Source organism: Schistocerca piceifrons, chromosome 3, assembly GCF_021461385.2.
Source record: "Schistocerca piceifrons isolate TAMUIC-IGC-003096 chromosome 3, iqSchPice1.1, whole genome shotgun sequence".
Lineage (NCBI taxonomy): Eukaryota > Metazoa > Arthropoda > Insecta > Orthoptera > Acrididae > Schistocerca > Schistocerca piceifrons.
In genome coordinates, this window is record NC_060140.1 from 186,852,955 (window position 1) to 186,868,370 (window position 15,416).

The 15,416-nt window shown below is 37.9% G+C and overlaps 1 pseudogene; it reads left to right on the forward strand.

Annotated features, from left to right (window-relative positions):
- Positions 1 to 2,038: 2,038 nt before the first annotated feature.
- On the forward strand, positions 2,039 to 2,155 carry LOC124791167 (annotated as a pseudogene).
- The last annotated feature ends 13,261 nt before the right edge of the window (positions 2,156 to 15,416 follow it).

The following is a 15,416-nucleotide window of genomic DNA, read 5'->3' on the forward strand; positions in this document are numbered from 1 at the left end:
TTGAAGGATGCCAATAGTTCGTAAAGTGTGATGGCAGCTAGGCTCTTTCATATATAGGTCCATATGTGTGGGCTTACAGTAAACAGCACACAGAATAAAATAAAATATCACTGTTGTGCACACGCCTATGCATTTCAAATAGAGCAATGTTTTTGTTATTAACATAGCAACATGCACCAGCAACCTCCAGATAAAAATCACCTGATGATGCCTGCCTGGTTGTCAGCCAAAATATTGTGACAAGATGTCAGTGTCATCTGGCTGTAATTCTGAAACCTCATGAAATGTCTTTCATTTTGTTCAGTGAACAGTTATCAACAAGTGACCCATTATGAAAGATATGTTCTGTGATGTTATAGTGATCACTTCTATGCCTTGGAAGGGATTTATTCATAAACATTTACTTGTAATATGGATGACCTTAAAATTCAGATTGCTATTTTCTGATCAGTGAAGAAGACTCTCTATTGGTTGTTGGTTTCTGTAAAAGATAACAAAAATTCAATGAATGAATATGCCTTTTTTAATGTTTATGATTTATTAGGTACATAGGCAGCAGTTCAAGTTGTGTGTGCTGATGTTGCATGCTCTGTTTTTCCTAGTGCAATGCATGGGACAATAGATCAAATCCTCCTGTGACATCTAAAATGTTTTTCTACTGTTTTATGGTGGTGGTAATGAGGAGGAGATAACACGTTTTTCTACACATGGGACGTCAGAAGTGACTAAATATTTCATTAATTAGGGTCTAAAAGTGAATTGCGGTGGCCCGGTGTAATGTTAAGCATTTTCGTGGACTTACTTGTTGAAGAATGCTGGTTCTGCTTTCTTGCAGCACCGATGTCTTCTGCTAGCACCAGACGCTTCTCCGAGGATTTCACTGCTAGGAAGGGGAAATTTTCACTCTCTCACTCTCTCTCTTCTTATTTAAAAAATACGCTACTCTTGGAATATCATTCAATGCACCAGCACATATTTATTTCCACTTTGTACAAAAAAACAACTAAACTATTTGACATAAGCCCACACATTACCGGGCACCCAGAATCAGTTAATTACACATTTTTGAGCACAATTAATACATAAGCTTTTATCATGGCTGACTATCCACATCCAGCCCACATACTCTCAACAGCAGTTCAATGTATAATAAACAGTCCCTATTTCGAGTCACTCCATTTGTTTTTCAACAATACAAAGCTACATTAGTCTTTGCAGCCAGCCACGGAGCTTCCGGGCCGTATTTGATTATCCTTGGCAAGTCGCACTGAACACTTGCCAGCGCCGATGAATTATCTGCCTTCCAGTTTCACCTGCACAAACAATAAATGGGTGCAGTATCCCATGCTCACCTTTATGCCCTGCTTTAAAATAACGCGTGTTCGAAATGGCTGGAACACAAGTGTCTCCAGACTTTCGTAAAATTCTGGGGGCACTACAGAATGTCATAAAATCATACTTACTAGAGTTCAAGGCAAGCAACTTATCTTACAGTTGCAGGCAGCCACAATTAAGACATACATAAACTTTCACCCACAGCCTTCATCAGAGAAAGAGAAATTCACGCAAGTAAGAGAGAGAGAGAGAGAGAGAGAGAGAGAGAGAGAGAGGTGCTTGTGTGAATGAATGGTGTGTTTATCTCTCTTCCCAATGAAGGCTATGGCCAAAAGCAAAAACTTATAGCTGCTGAAGTAGGCAGCCATGTGTGTAAGAGGTGTGCTTGCTTGTATGAATAAATTGTTTACATTTCTCTTTCTCTGATGAAGGCTATGTCTGAAAGCTTACATGTTAAGTGTCTCTTGATTGTGCCTGCCTGCAGCTTAGCCTCATTTTACAGAGTAAAAGACAATATATGGAGAATGTCATGTACAGACAATGTTGGTCTGTGCTTGGATCAAAATGTTTGTTGGGTAAACATTGAAAATTTTGCTCAGAGGAAACCAAGTAGCACGTTATTATAGCAAATTATCCAAAACAGTATCTAATAAAATATGAAAATAATATACTATGGTATAATGTTCCCATTTATAAAGTGTGGGGCAACGGCCTTGCCACAGTGGATACACCGGTTCCCGTGAGATCACCGAAGTTAAGCGCTGTCGGGCGTGGTCGGCACTTGGATGGTGACCGTCTGGGCCGCCATGCGCTGTTGTCATTTTTCGGGGTTCACTCAGCCTCGTGATGCCAATTGATGAGCTACTCGACCGAATAGTAGCGGCTTCGGTCAAGAATACCATCATAACGACCGGGAGAGTGGTGTGCTGACCCCACACCCCTCCTATCCGCATCCTCCTCTGAGGATGACACGGCGGTCAGGTGGTCCCGGTAGGCCACTCGTGGCCTGAAGATGGAGTGCTTTTAAAAAGTGTGGGATAGAACTGTGGGGATGTGCTTGCTATGTGCATCTTAACAGAATATTGGTGCTCTCAAAGAGAGCTATTAGGCTATTTCAGTGCCTGTTGCTAGTACTGCACATTCACTGCCTGAAAACAAGTATTGGCCAGCAATTCAGTCTCATAATTGAAGAAAACAAATATAATTTTATATTTGAAGAGTATGTAAGAGCACATACTGGGGACTTAATTTAACTGAAACGAAAGTAGAATAACTTTTTATAGGTAAATATCAGTATTGTATGAGTGAATTCCAAGTACCTTCACATTCTAACTTTTTTCCATACCAGGTTTCTCAGAAAATACTCTTAAGTACTTACATAGCAAGGTACTGAGTTCGTTTTGTTGATCCTCATTTAGACACTAAGACTCAATTACTTTACCTTGCAGTACAGTTTCTAATTCTTGCGTGTCAATGCTATTCACTTAGATTTGGATACCTTCAGCTGGGCTACCTGTGTGTGGCACCTCAATCACTGTAAAGCTAATCTTCACTTTCTGACAATATTTGCCATTTTTTAGTTTCTGTTTTAATAAAATCCAGTACCAGTTCTTTTCTGCCTGCCTTTACAAAACATTTCCTTACAGAGAGGTCAATTCTCGCATCCACCTTTTGCAGACAGTCACTCCCCAACCAACATTCTTGGACTTAGCACCAATAGCACCTTCTACATGACAATTTTGAACTGGCAAAATGGGAAGTCTTTTATTCTCACACACTTGTTTATAAAAATTCAGGGAAACCATGTTTGCCAGAGCATCTATGTCAATAATTATGATAATAAGTACTTTACCTACCATTGCAGCAAAGGCAGAGTGGATGAACTACTGTATTGCTCCATTCAAGACAAGTGTTTGAAGTTGCTAGTAACTCATGTATATCAGTTGTCACTGCACCTTATTAACTTAATGTGTTTCAGTGTGTTGCCCCCTACAGCTTCCTTGACCATTGCCTCAGGTCACAGCGTGGTCAACATTAGTTTGTCGAATGGTTGCAATTAGCAGATTACTTTAAATTACTTCAGTTAATCAAGCTAGTTGGTTTGGTGATCTCCAGTTTTGAGAATCACTTTTGCTAGTACTTTGACCATAGTTAGGATTTTGTTGATTCATATTCTGTGGCATGGGATTCTGTTGCCAGTTAAGCTCTTGCTGACTGTGCCAATAACCTACACTGTTGTTATGATTATTATTTCATAGAATATACTTATTGTCATGCTTTCTCTTTGTACTGAACAGTGGTCTGTTATTACATCATTCATTGTTTTGCCTAAAATTTTTTGTTGCGGTGACGACCCTCCTTTCCATTGCCACTATGGTTACGGTTACGACAATTGTTATGCCTATTATAATGTTCTTTTTCTTCAATTTAATTATTCCCATTGCCATGATTACAAGGTTTTGTGTCCTCATGGAGTAGATCTATCAAATCTACAGTGACATGAACTGTTACATGTCAGTTTCTGAGGCATGTAACAACTTTTCCCTCAAGTGCAACGCCCATTTTGCTTTCAGAAGTCTTATACAATCTCTAGTTGAAGTTGTATCATCCCACTTTATGTATTTCTTGACATACCTATGCAGCATTTCTTGTTTGCTATTGTATTCTGGGCTATGCATCACTTTTCTTATGTGACCAATACTGTGCCAGGAAGGCTCTCTCAAGTAGTTTGTGACAATCACAATGCTAAATTATTGTCAATGCCTGTAGGGCTCCATCACCTTGTATGTGTGATATGATAAACTGTATATTTTATGTGTCTGTCCATGATTTAGGAAAAGCACCATGAAAACTTTTTCTAAACATGACTGGGTGAGGTTTTCCTTTCTTATCAGGAAGAAAAATCTTGTACTGTTGGTGTTCTAATAGAATTTCTTGCATTAGTGCTGATGATAAAATATTCGAGTAGTCATAGCTAGTGTTTTGCAAGATGAATAATTTGTATTTGGCCTAATATGATTCCTTTCATTGCGATAATTTCTGTCATGTTGTGGCGAAGCAAGAAACTGATTGTTGCTACAGCCAGAATCTCACTTACGTTATTACGCGCCACTGATAACTCCTGCTATAGCTTACTTACAAGAGCCCTGACACTTTCTTTCCATTTCGCAATTTCTTTCATAACAACAGATTTAATCTTACCTAATTCTGTTTTCAGATCATCATTCATTTGCAGATGGTTTGCTATAACCTCTACATTCACGTTTTGGACTACATTTTTTAACTAATTCCTAAAAGATTCATTCACTTGCCTACTCTTTCGATATACCCAAATAATAAATTCTTTTTTTAGTCTTATTACTTTGGTCAGTGAAAGGTTCAGTAACCTGTTCCTCTTCCTTTAGTAGCCAACTAACAAATTCATCATTTATGGATCTACTCTGCGATGTTAAATGTTGTACTGTATTTTGTACCTCACTTTGAATGTCTTAATTCCTTTACCCCATATTGTTATTGGGTTACAGATTCGGGTAAACCTTTACATGTGAGTTCCAAACTATCTAATTGCGTTGTGATTGTTTCAAGATTTTAATTTAGTTTAGAGAGCTAGGTCAAATGGTCAAAATTCTATTTTACGTTCACTGTCTCCTCATTAGCTAGATGCTCAAGATGTTCGTGCATGTGAATAGTTTGCTCATTAGCAATCTGTTCAAGACTTTGGTTCATGTGCTCTGTTTGCTAATTAGCTAAATGTTCAAAATTTTTATTCATATCCACCGTTTGTTGTTTTGCCAGTTGCAAAAAAATTTTGTTTTAGCACTGTGGCTAAACCTGTAAGCAAATCAGTGAGTGGACCTGATAAGGGAGAAGGTTATTCAACCATTTCCTCTGGTTCCACCAGTTTTTTTTCACTGTTCATGGCAGAAACTATACTTCCTCCTCCGTAATCAGAAATCCACTGATCTTCAGTGCCTGATTCCCGATCGGGTTCACATGTATTTTCCGTATTCGGGTTCATTTTTTCGATCTTTCCCATTTTCATTAATTGGCATTTCATGGTCAGATCTGAAATTTTTAATGATTTTAATGTGAATTCTGTCACACAAGAATTAAAATTTCATTAAATCACAATTTTAAGGAAAAAGAATCTAGTGGTGGTAGGACATAATGCCTTATGCTGTGGTCACAGTAGCACCAATATCGGTGCATTCAGCCCAAAGGTACCCATATCATAATTTGCATGGGCGTTGGGGAAGGTGTATAGGGAAGTGGAAGTTTCAGGGAAAGTATAACAGCACTGGTGATAGTGCACCTTCACAGGCCCATTTAGTGAAAATGGATTACTGATTCCAATTCTGTCAAACAATACGCATTGACTAGAGACAGTGAATGTAAACCATGACTGAAAAAACAAACCAGTCGTACTTAGAAACTTGATTTATCACCTGTGGTTTGAAAACATAGTCATATTATGTAAAATTCATTTATTTCAGAAAGGACGTGCACCATGGCACTTTGAGTTGCACAAAACATTTTTGTTTTTGCAAAAGCATCTCAGAGTCTGTCATTTTTGCTGTCAGTTGCATTTGAAGAATTCCTTGCTGCTTCCCATTGACTGGGACATCACAACTGCCCTGAGGGCAACAGCTTTTTCTGTTGGAACTTACTCCTCTGAGATTATTCTTAAAGGGCAAGTATTGAACTGGGACCTGAAACAAAATGTTGTTGTTGTAGCCGCAGTGGCATATCATACCATCCCTTTCATAATTATTTAAAAACGGACAATTTACTACTCTGTGCATAGTTGGCTCAGCACACCATCTCTCATCCCAATTCAGTAGAAGCCATTGGCCGTTGTCTCGAGGACGAGACCAAAGATCGACCTAGCATCTCCTCTTCCTCTACCGAAGTCGGGAACTGGAACTCTCACATTACAGCCCTTTTCCACCGTTGGAAAGCAGCAATCTGATCACTGACACATCATTTGCGCTTGTTCTTCAAAGCACTTTTACGCTTCAGTTCAGTGTTTTTTATTAGCACGAGTAGACTCATCTAAATAAGTCAGACAGTAGTCATTATTGTCAGAAATACTTTCTTTATCTTTGTTCTCAACTTCTATTCCTGTTGGTATGTTATCCTCTTGCAATGGAGATTTACTTTGATCATTATCCTGCAAAGTTTCAGTCCCTGTCTCATTGATAACACTCACATGACTAATTATATTTTCAAGGCCATCCTCGGAGTGAATGTTCATCAATGCTTCAGCAGGTAAACTTGTTGAAGACAAACCATGTTTAGGACGGCAGACAAACATCGCTTTGTGCGGAGATCCTTTAATTCCAAAATGTACAGCGCTATTCTTCATTAGCTTCACAAATGTTAATGCACAGCTCCACTCCACAGTGTTGTGCTCCTGCATCCATGTAGTTAGCATATTTTCTATGGCTTGATTTGCTCACTCTACACTGCCTTGGCTCTGACTATGTCTAGGTTTACCATGGACAGTCTTAAAATTGGGCCATAGTTCAGTTAAGCTGCTCATTACTTTGTTAATGAACTCTCTACCATTGTCAGACTGCAGTACTCAGGGAGTGACAAACAACGTGAAAATATGTTATTGCATATCTCCTCAGCTGTTTTGGGCTTCAGTGGACTGAGAACAACATATTTAGTGAGGTGGTCCTGATAAACCATTGCAAATTTGTAATCTCTATTTGGTTGCAATTGGAAGTTGATGAGATCAACTTGACGTCTGGAATATAGCTCCTTGAACAGCACTGGCTTCAATACTGTTTTTTCTGACCTTTTTTCTTTTGTGAACAAGGCTCACACAAACTATGGTAAATCTGGACATCTCTGTATGTTATATTACAGACTTTGACTTCAAGCAATTAATCATTCGGTTGCGTCCACCGTGGTCAGTCATTATATGAGCATCAATGCAGAATATCATACAGTTCTTCATCATAAACATATTATTTAATCTTACCTTCTTCAGTTACAGGTTGTATTAATTTGGTTACTCCATTCACTTCCAGCACTTCATATTTCTTCAAAAACTTGTAGTCATTGCCATCCCCCTTTCGTCCAGATTTTAGTGATTTAGCCTTGCTGATAAGTGACTCGTACTTTTCTCTGTCCATGAAGACAGAATTATAAGTGAGATTTCCCTGTTCCACTTTAAGATGTTCGTAGCACTTCACTGATTCAACTGTAGGTGCACTGATGTAAACTGTAACTGCACTACTGTCATCCATAACTGCGTTGCTGTTACAATAACAAGCTGATGACAATTACATTCATGCTGATGTATGGTAGCATTGTTGGATGCGCCATTAATAACCTGGGAGCAGTGTTGGTATACTTTCACTAGTGGACAATATGCTACTCTACACTTTCTCTAGCCGAGTACAGTGATGGTTCACCTTCAGTAGTGGATGTGTTTTTTTTCATTTTGTGGTAAGCTCTCAGAGATCATTTTAGTGTTCATCCACTAGGGAAGGTTTACCTTCCCTAATCTTCCACTTCCACTATAACATATATATCCTTAGTTGTTATTTCATCCTTCACACCCCATGTTGTTGATGCTGGGTGTGCAGTCGGTGGTACAATACTCCACTATTCAGCCAAAAGCATTCATAACAAAGATGACAGAAAATAAAAAAAAAATGGACTGCTTATGTTTTAAATTAAAAAGATTAATGACAGATAACTAAAAGGACAAAACAAACATACAATTTTTTTAAAAAATCACAGTTGTGATGAGGTGATACTCTTCTGTGAAAAAAGCATTGGAGCATTGCACTTTCACCTAACATCTGGAGGACCTGCACAAGGCGAAAAATGTGGGAGGAGAGAATAATGATGTTCCATAGAAATTGAGGGGTGTGGGTAATGAGATAGAGCTCTGTCAGGAGGGGGGACTATGTAGATGACAGGCAGGAGATAAAGCAGATAGTGGGAATACAGATTAGGGAAGGGCAGAGGGTTAGGAGGAATAATGATGTGTAGGGAGTATAGTGGTACAAGAAGATTGGGATAGGGGTGGATATGGAGGGAAGAGGAGAGAAGAGCCCTGATTTGGAATGGGATTGGGGACAGGTTGAAGTTGGTAGGAGGGAAACATATTGGGTCGGATCTCACTGTCTTGGAGAAGGGGTTGGCTGATGCTGTGTTGAGATATGATATATGAAGTGTTTGTAGGTGTTGGTATGGAGGGATATGTATGTGAAGGCGCAGCAGCATACCAGGGTTGGCGATCAGAGGTAGAGAATGGGGTTATTCGAATCTAGTACAGATAGTATAGGAGAACCGAAGGTGTTCGATGTAGGTGAGGAGGGGTGGAAATTTGAAAAGATGGTAGAGGATCCATGTGGGTGGAAGATAAACGAATGTTAAATGCGAGATGGAGTGCATGGTGTTCGAGGATCTGTAGGGACTCATAGAACTTTGGTGGGACAGATATCCATGCAACGTTGGCATAGCAAAGGATAGGTCTGATCAGGATTTTGTAGGTGTGGAGAATAGTAGAGGTATGTAATCCCCAAGTTAGGCCTCTTAGTAGTATTAGTAGTTCGTTCTCTCTCTCTCTCTCTCTCTCTCTCTCTCTCTCAGAGTGCGGCGCCGAATACTATCCGCGTGTTGTCACTACATCAAAGAAAGCCGAGCGTTTACACGTATTTAGTCAATTTGGACGTGCCTTAAAATATTCAGATATATTCTTTTAGGGCAGTTTAAAATTATGGAAACGTACATGATCTTCTCGGCACGTTAAAAATACAATGTGGAATGGGATCTAAAAATTTCCTGCCAATGGGTACTGAAGATTCTGGAAGACTTTGCAGGTGGTTGGGGACACATTTCGAAAAACAGATAATTCTGGACTGACTGCTTCTGTTCCCCTCAGATCAGCAATCGCAATTGACACATAATTTTCACTGCAAATTCTTCGAACAATGGGAAGTAATCTTCGAATTATCGTAGTGATAACTACTTCATCATGAAGCTGCGATGTGAGACAAAAAATATGGAAGAATCAAGTATCTTTACCGAATAGTTACCCTGTAATCGATTGAGAATGATTCCATAGCAAAAACTCTTGCGATTCAAAATTTGTAATTCATTTTTTTCAACAAAAAGTAAAACGTTTTCCGAAAAGCTACTTCAGAAGGGGATGCAGCTCTGCTTAGATTATGTACAAAGGTTATTCCGGTAGTGCACCACATGGCTCAAATTCCAGACACAGAGACTGAACATTGAATCAGTTTTTACTAAGTTTTTACAACTGGACTGCTGTCATGGGCTACATATCTACGTTATGCGTATTTTTTTTTTTTTTCCTTTTCTGTTTCATTTTATTTGAGGCCTTCAGAAATGATCCATTCAGCCAGCCTCCGACAGTGGCGGATTTAAAAATTTGGCGCCCCTAGGCACACCATATTATGTACGCCCCCTCCCCCTCCCCCCCAAAAAAAAACACTTTTTAAATAATAACTATCACCCGATCACTTCACAATTGCCGTTTTAGGTGGGAGCGCTGTGAGCTGTTTCCGTATTCTGCTATTCGTTGTTCTGAAGGACGCGTCAGCGGTGTAGTCGCGCTCAATCAAAATGTAATATGGTTCCTGAACTGTAAAAACTGAACTGATAAAACTTAAAATTGCATTGTGTTAGCAAATTCTTCTGTCGAAAGACAACAGCAACGAACACAGGGAAAATAACTTTTCTTTCATGGCCTAAAAATTCAGCAGAGTTTGTACGAGACAACGGATTATTGTTATACATTCGCTTTTAATACGTTCTTTTACACGAAATCGTTGAAAACGAAAATAAAAAAAAAAGTTGTGTTACGATCTAAAAATTGAAGCGAACGTGACATATATTAGAAAGTAACACGTAATTTTACAGAGATGCGTTCAAAATTAAAATTAAACTGTCGGTTTACGATCTAATAGCTTTACTGTGTAGCAGATAAAAATAACACGTTCGGTATTAATACGTGAATCTATACGAAAGCATAAGAAATGAAAATGAAAGAGAGATTTCGGTGCCCGAACTAATAACTAAATACAGACGAACAAACACAGAACTGGATTTGCTGTTACATTATTTTACAGACTAGGGTGGAAAAATCAAATTTGTTTTGTAATATAATAGTTAACGTATAAAGCGTTAGGGTCTGTGTAGCTAGATGCTGCTTAATAAGTATACACAATACCTGTAATCCATGTAAGGGGTGAACAGTTTTGTACTGCAGCTACTGCTCTCACCACAGCTCTTCCTAATGTTATTAGCAAAGCTTTTACCTATTTATCGACAGAACTGAACTACGGTACGTTATTTATTAACACTTTTTCATCTGAGCGTACTCTCCAATGACGTATATATCCGCGATAAGAATACATTTCAGCAGACGCCAAGAATACGCATCAGTTGTAACATACTACAGTATCAGTATGACTTGGCTGTACAGCGCCGAGCGGCCTGGGTCATTCGGGTATTGTTTAGTATTGTCGGGCGCCTTTGCTCACGTCTGCACGCAACGATGTTTAGTTCCGCGTTCTGACATCGGCAATTGTAAAATAAACAGGTAATACGTAGTTTGTAAATCCAATGAATGTGCTCTAAAATATAATAAAAATCACATTATAATCTTAAATTTTTAAAACTAATATGCGTGCGGCTTTGACGGCAGAAAACTCGTTGATCATATCTTCATAGTTCAGACGATTATCAGTCACGAGGTCGGCTTCGATGTGAAGAATGGACAAGGCGTTCAATCTCTCCTCAGACAACGGAGAACGTAGGTACGATTTCAGTCTTTTAAAAGCCGAAAACGAGCGTTCTGCCGAACAACTTAGAAGTGCCATACATAGAGCAATGTCAACATTCGGAAACACGGACAAAAATTTATTAATTTCGACTGGTATATCACTAATCTCAAAAGTTACGCGAAATGTACACCTTCAGTAGGGAAGGAAGGCTCTAAATCTGTGTCATATGACGCTTGGAGTTTTGTTGCACGTTCAGCAATATCGTCAGGTGAACTGTTCTTAAGGTTACTGAAAATTGTGAAGGAGTCAAACAGTGTTGTGTAGCTTTCCTTCCTCCTCACTAATTCGGCGTACAAGTTGTCCAGTACTGGGAGAGATGTTTCGACTCTAAATTTTTCCCTTCGTGTCAGAAAAACTTCTTTAGAGTCCGCTTCTTCGTCATCATGAAGCTTGCGTTTTCGTGATCTTTTATAGGTGCATTCATAGTCTATATCAGTCGCAATCTCCATGGATTTATTTTCATAGTAGTCGAATATGCCACGAATAGATGCAAGTGATTCATATCATTCATGCTCTCTTTTAGTATCAATATTTACACTTCGCAATTTCAGATTTACACTATTAAATCTCTGGAGTATGTCCTTCCAAACTGTCATAATGAATACCGTTTCTAGTCTGTTGAGTGGATTCAATAAAGCTGAAGCCTCATTTCGCGCAAATGGTTTTTCAAACGTATTATTGGTAATATGTGTGAGGTCATTGATAACGCCCTGTCAATTTTCACATAGACTTACACACACTTCCTCTCTTGCTGACCAACGCGTTTTTGATAAAACTTTTTTCCATTTTGCTTCCTGGTTTCATGAAGAAAGAAGTTTATCCCAGCGCTGTGTAGAAGCAGAGAAAAATTTATAAGGGTTTTGCACTACATTGAAAAATGAGCATCCTTCCCGACAACAGCTTGCAGCACTAGTGCCAACTAAATTCAAAGAATCTGCTGCACAAGGCACATAATGCGCTTTCGGATTTCGTTCTGTAATGCGTGCCTGCAAACCAGTGTAGGTAGTAGTAGTAGTAGTAGTAGTAGTAGTAGCAGCAGCACTAGCAGCTTTATTCATCTGTAGATCTCTTTTTACAAGGATATAGTACAAGTCAAACTATTTACATGTTTAGACCAATTTAAAATAAGCTAATTCGTATACATATATACTTACAGACTTCTAGTTAGAGACAATCATTAGAATTACTCCTGCTACACAATACTTTTTTTACAAATAACTTACTAAATAATGTAATGCCACACTGTTCACTGATATCTCACTATCAGTCACTGCACACACTATACACACATTGTTTCATAACATTACACACACACACACACACACACACACACACACACACACACACTGGTGATCTCTGGGCCACTTTCTGTACCGCAACTTCCCATTTGCTATCCTGAAAAACTGAGTCAGCATCCTTCCATAATGAGTGAGATGCTGAGCTCAGAAAGGCAAAGAGGTGTAGTATTGTCCTATACATAGCTTGGGGGTAAGTATTTCTAGAAAGGAAAAAGTGAAGGTGTTACGTGGAAGGTTAGATGTTTTATAATCATTATTATTATTATTATTTATTTGTATAACATTTTTTTCTCAAACCCCTACTCTGTTTTATCTAAGTAATCCTTCAGTGTATAAAATGTATGGCATAACAGGTTCTTTTTAGCTGCCCTTTTAAATAAGTGTCTTTTTGAAATTTCTTTAATCTCTTTCGGTAATTTATTGTACAGTTTTATTCCTTGGTAGAAAATGCTGTTTTGAGTTTTATGTTTATTTTTTCTTGGTAAATGTAAGGTGAGTCTATCTCTTGTTGCATGGTCATAGACAGAGCTGTTTGTGCAGTAATTACCAATATTATTTTTGATGTGCACAGCTGACTTGCAAATGTATTCACATGGAGCTCACCTAGTATTTTTGGTTATTATTATTATGGCTCTTTTCTGGAGTTTGAAAATTTTGTTCATATTTTGTGCATTTGTTCCCCAAAAAAGAATGCCATAGCTAAGAATTGAGTGTACATATGAATAATATCTAACTAAGAGACAGTGCATGTTACACACTGATGATAGCATTCTAAGGGCATAACATGCTGATGACATTCTATTTGCAAGCACCTTTGTGTGTTCACACCACTTCAACTGAGAATCAATAATCATTCCTAGAAATTTTGCATTTGTTACACAGTCTGTAGAGGCATCATCTACATTTAATTTAAGATCGTCATTTTTCCTCATCAAACTGAAATTCATGACATTAGTGTTCTTTATGTTCAATGTCACTTTATTTCTTATTGACCAATCATATGTGTCCTTGAGAGTTTCATTTACTTTCTCAGCAAGGAGTTCTCTTGTTTCCTCAGTGACTATAATACTGCTGTCATCAGCGAAGAGAATATTTTCACCATGAGTAACACTACTGGGAAAGTCATTGATGTGTATCAGGTATAGTATTGGTCCTAATATGCTACCTTGCAGAACCCCTATATTAATGTCTTTTGGTTCTAATAAGTGCTTTACTGGCTGTTTAGATCTATTTGAAGTATGTGTTACTCTACTCTTTGTGCCCTATCTGCTAGGTATGATCAAAACCAGTCATTAGCTACCGCTACTATCCCTAATACTTCTAATTTGTTTAATAGAATGTTGTGGTCAACTGTATCAAACGTCTTAGAAAGATCCAAAAATATGCCTGCGACACACTCATCTTTATCAAGAGCATCAAGTACAATTTTTTTGAATTCTACTATGGCTGACTCCGCATGTTTGCCACTTTAGAAAGCCAACAGTGATTCACTTAAAAGATTGTATTTATTCTGGTAATTCATTAATCTGTCTTTCATAATTGCTTCTATTATTTTTGAGAATGCTGACAGCAGGGAAATGGGCTGGTAATTTTCTATGTCTTCTGCATTAACTTTCTTAAGCAAAGGTACAACTCTTGCCTGTTTTAACTGCTCTGAAAATGTCCCTGATGTGAAGGATACATTTATTATATTTGTTAAGGGGCCTTGTACAATCCCTCTGCATTGTTTCAGTACACACATTGGTACTTCATCTGAGCCTACTGACTTTTTATTTTTTAGTTTTTGAACAGTTTTGTTGACTTCATTCTCTGTGGTTGGAAGTAACATCATTGTATTTAGTGCAACATTATTTACAGATGTTATATTTGTTTTGGGGAATTTTTGCTGTAATTTCTCTGCAATACTTGAAAAATGCTTCTTTACATCATTTGCCAAGTGTTGTGGATCTTTTATTACCTTATCCCCCTCCCTTAGCAGTATGTTATTCTGAGTTTGTTTGCCTGTCCCTGTTTCCTTTTTTATAACATCCCAGACTGCTTTGCTTTTATTCTCTGCATTATATATTATTTTGTCATTAAATAACTTTTTTGCAGCAATCAGCACCTTCCTATAGATCTTTATGTATCTGTGATAGAAATTTAAGAATTCTGGATCATTGTGAATCTTTTTAATGGAGTGTTTAAGTATTTTGGAGGACTTCTTAATACCTGCTGTTTTTGTAAGATGTTGATACAGACATGCATACTTTTGGAAATGCCTTTTCAAAGTTCAATTTAAACAGTGTGGTGAATTTAGAGAATTTCATATTCACATTGGTTTCCTTTTACACTTCATCCCAGCTTTGTTTTTCTAGTTCTTTTGAAAAAATTTTTATTTTAATTTCTGATAGATGTCGATTGTAGGCTTATAGTTTAGGGAATGACTCAATGCCTGATTTTACTGTTGTTATTTGACACATTTGGTCTGTCCATATCTGTGGCCACATAGTCAATTACTGTTGCAGTCATTGTAGTAACCTTTTTGCACTATTGACCAATAGGGACATGCCAAAACTTTGAAGGATGTTTATGAAGGTGCTTCTGGATTCATTTATGATATTAGTGTTGATGTTAATGTCCCAACACAGAATTATGTTGATCTTTGTACTTGACACTTTATCTAGAACTTCTGTTAATTTGTTGAAAAAAGTGTCCACACTACCACCGGGAAATCTATGCACACACAAAATGATTAATTTCTTGGTGATATCAGGCCCTGTTAATTCAATAGCTGATATTTCAAAGTGTTTGCCTTCACATGCTGTACTGAGGTCATGTCTTGATTTGAACTGTGTTCCTTTTCTCATATAGATGCATGATCCTTCACCCCTTGAAGTAGTTCTGCAGTAAGAGTTCGCGCTTTCATACAATGATAATACTACATGTTGGATTTCTGTGTCTCTACACCAAT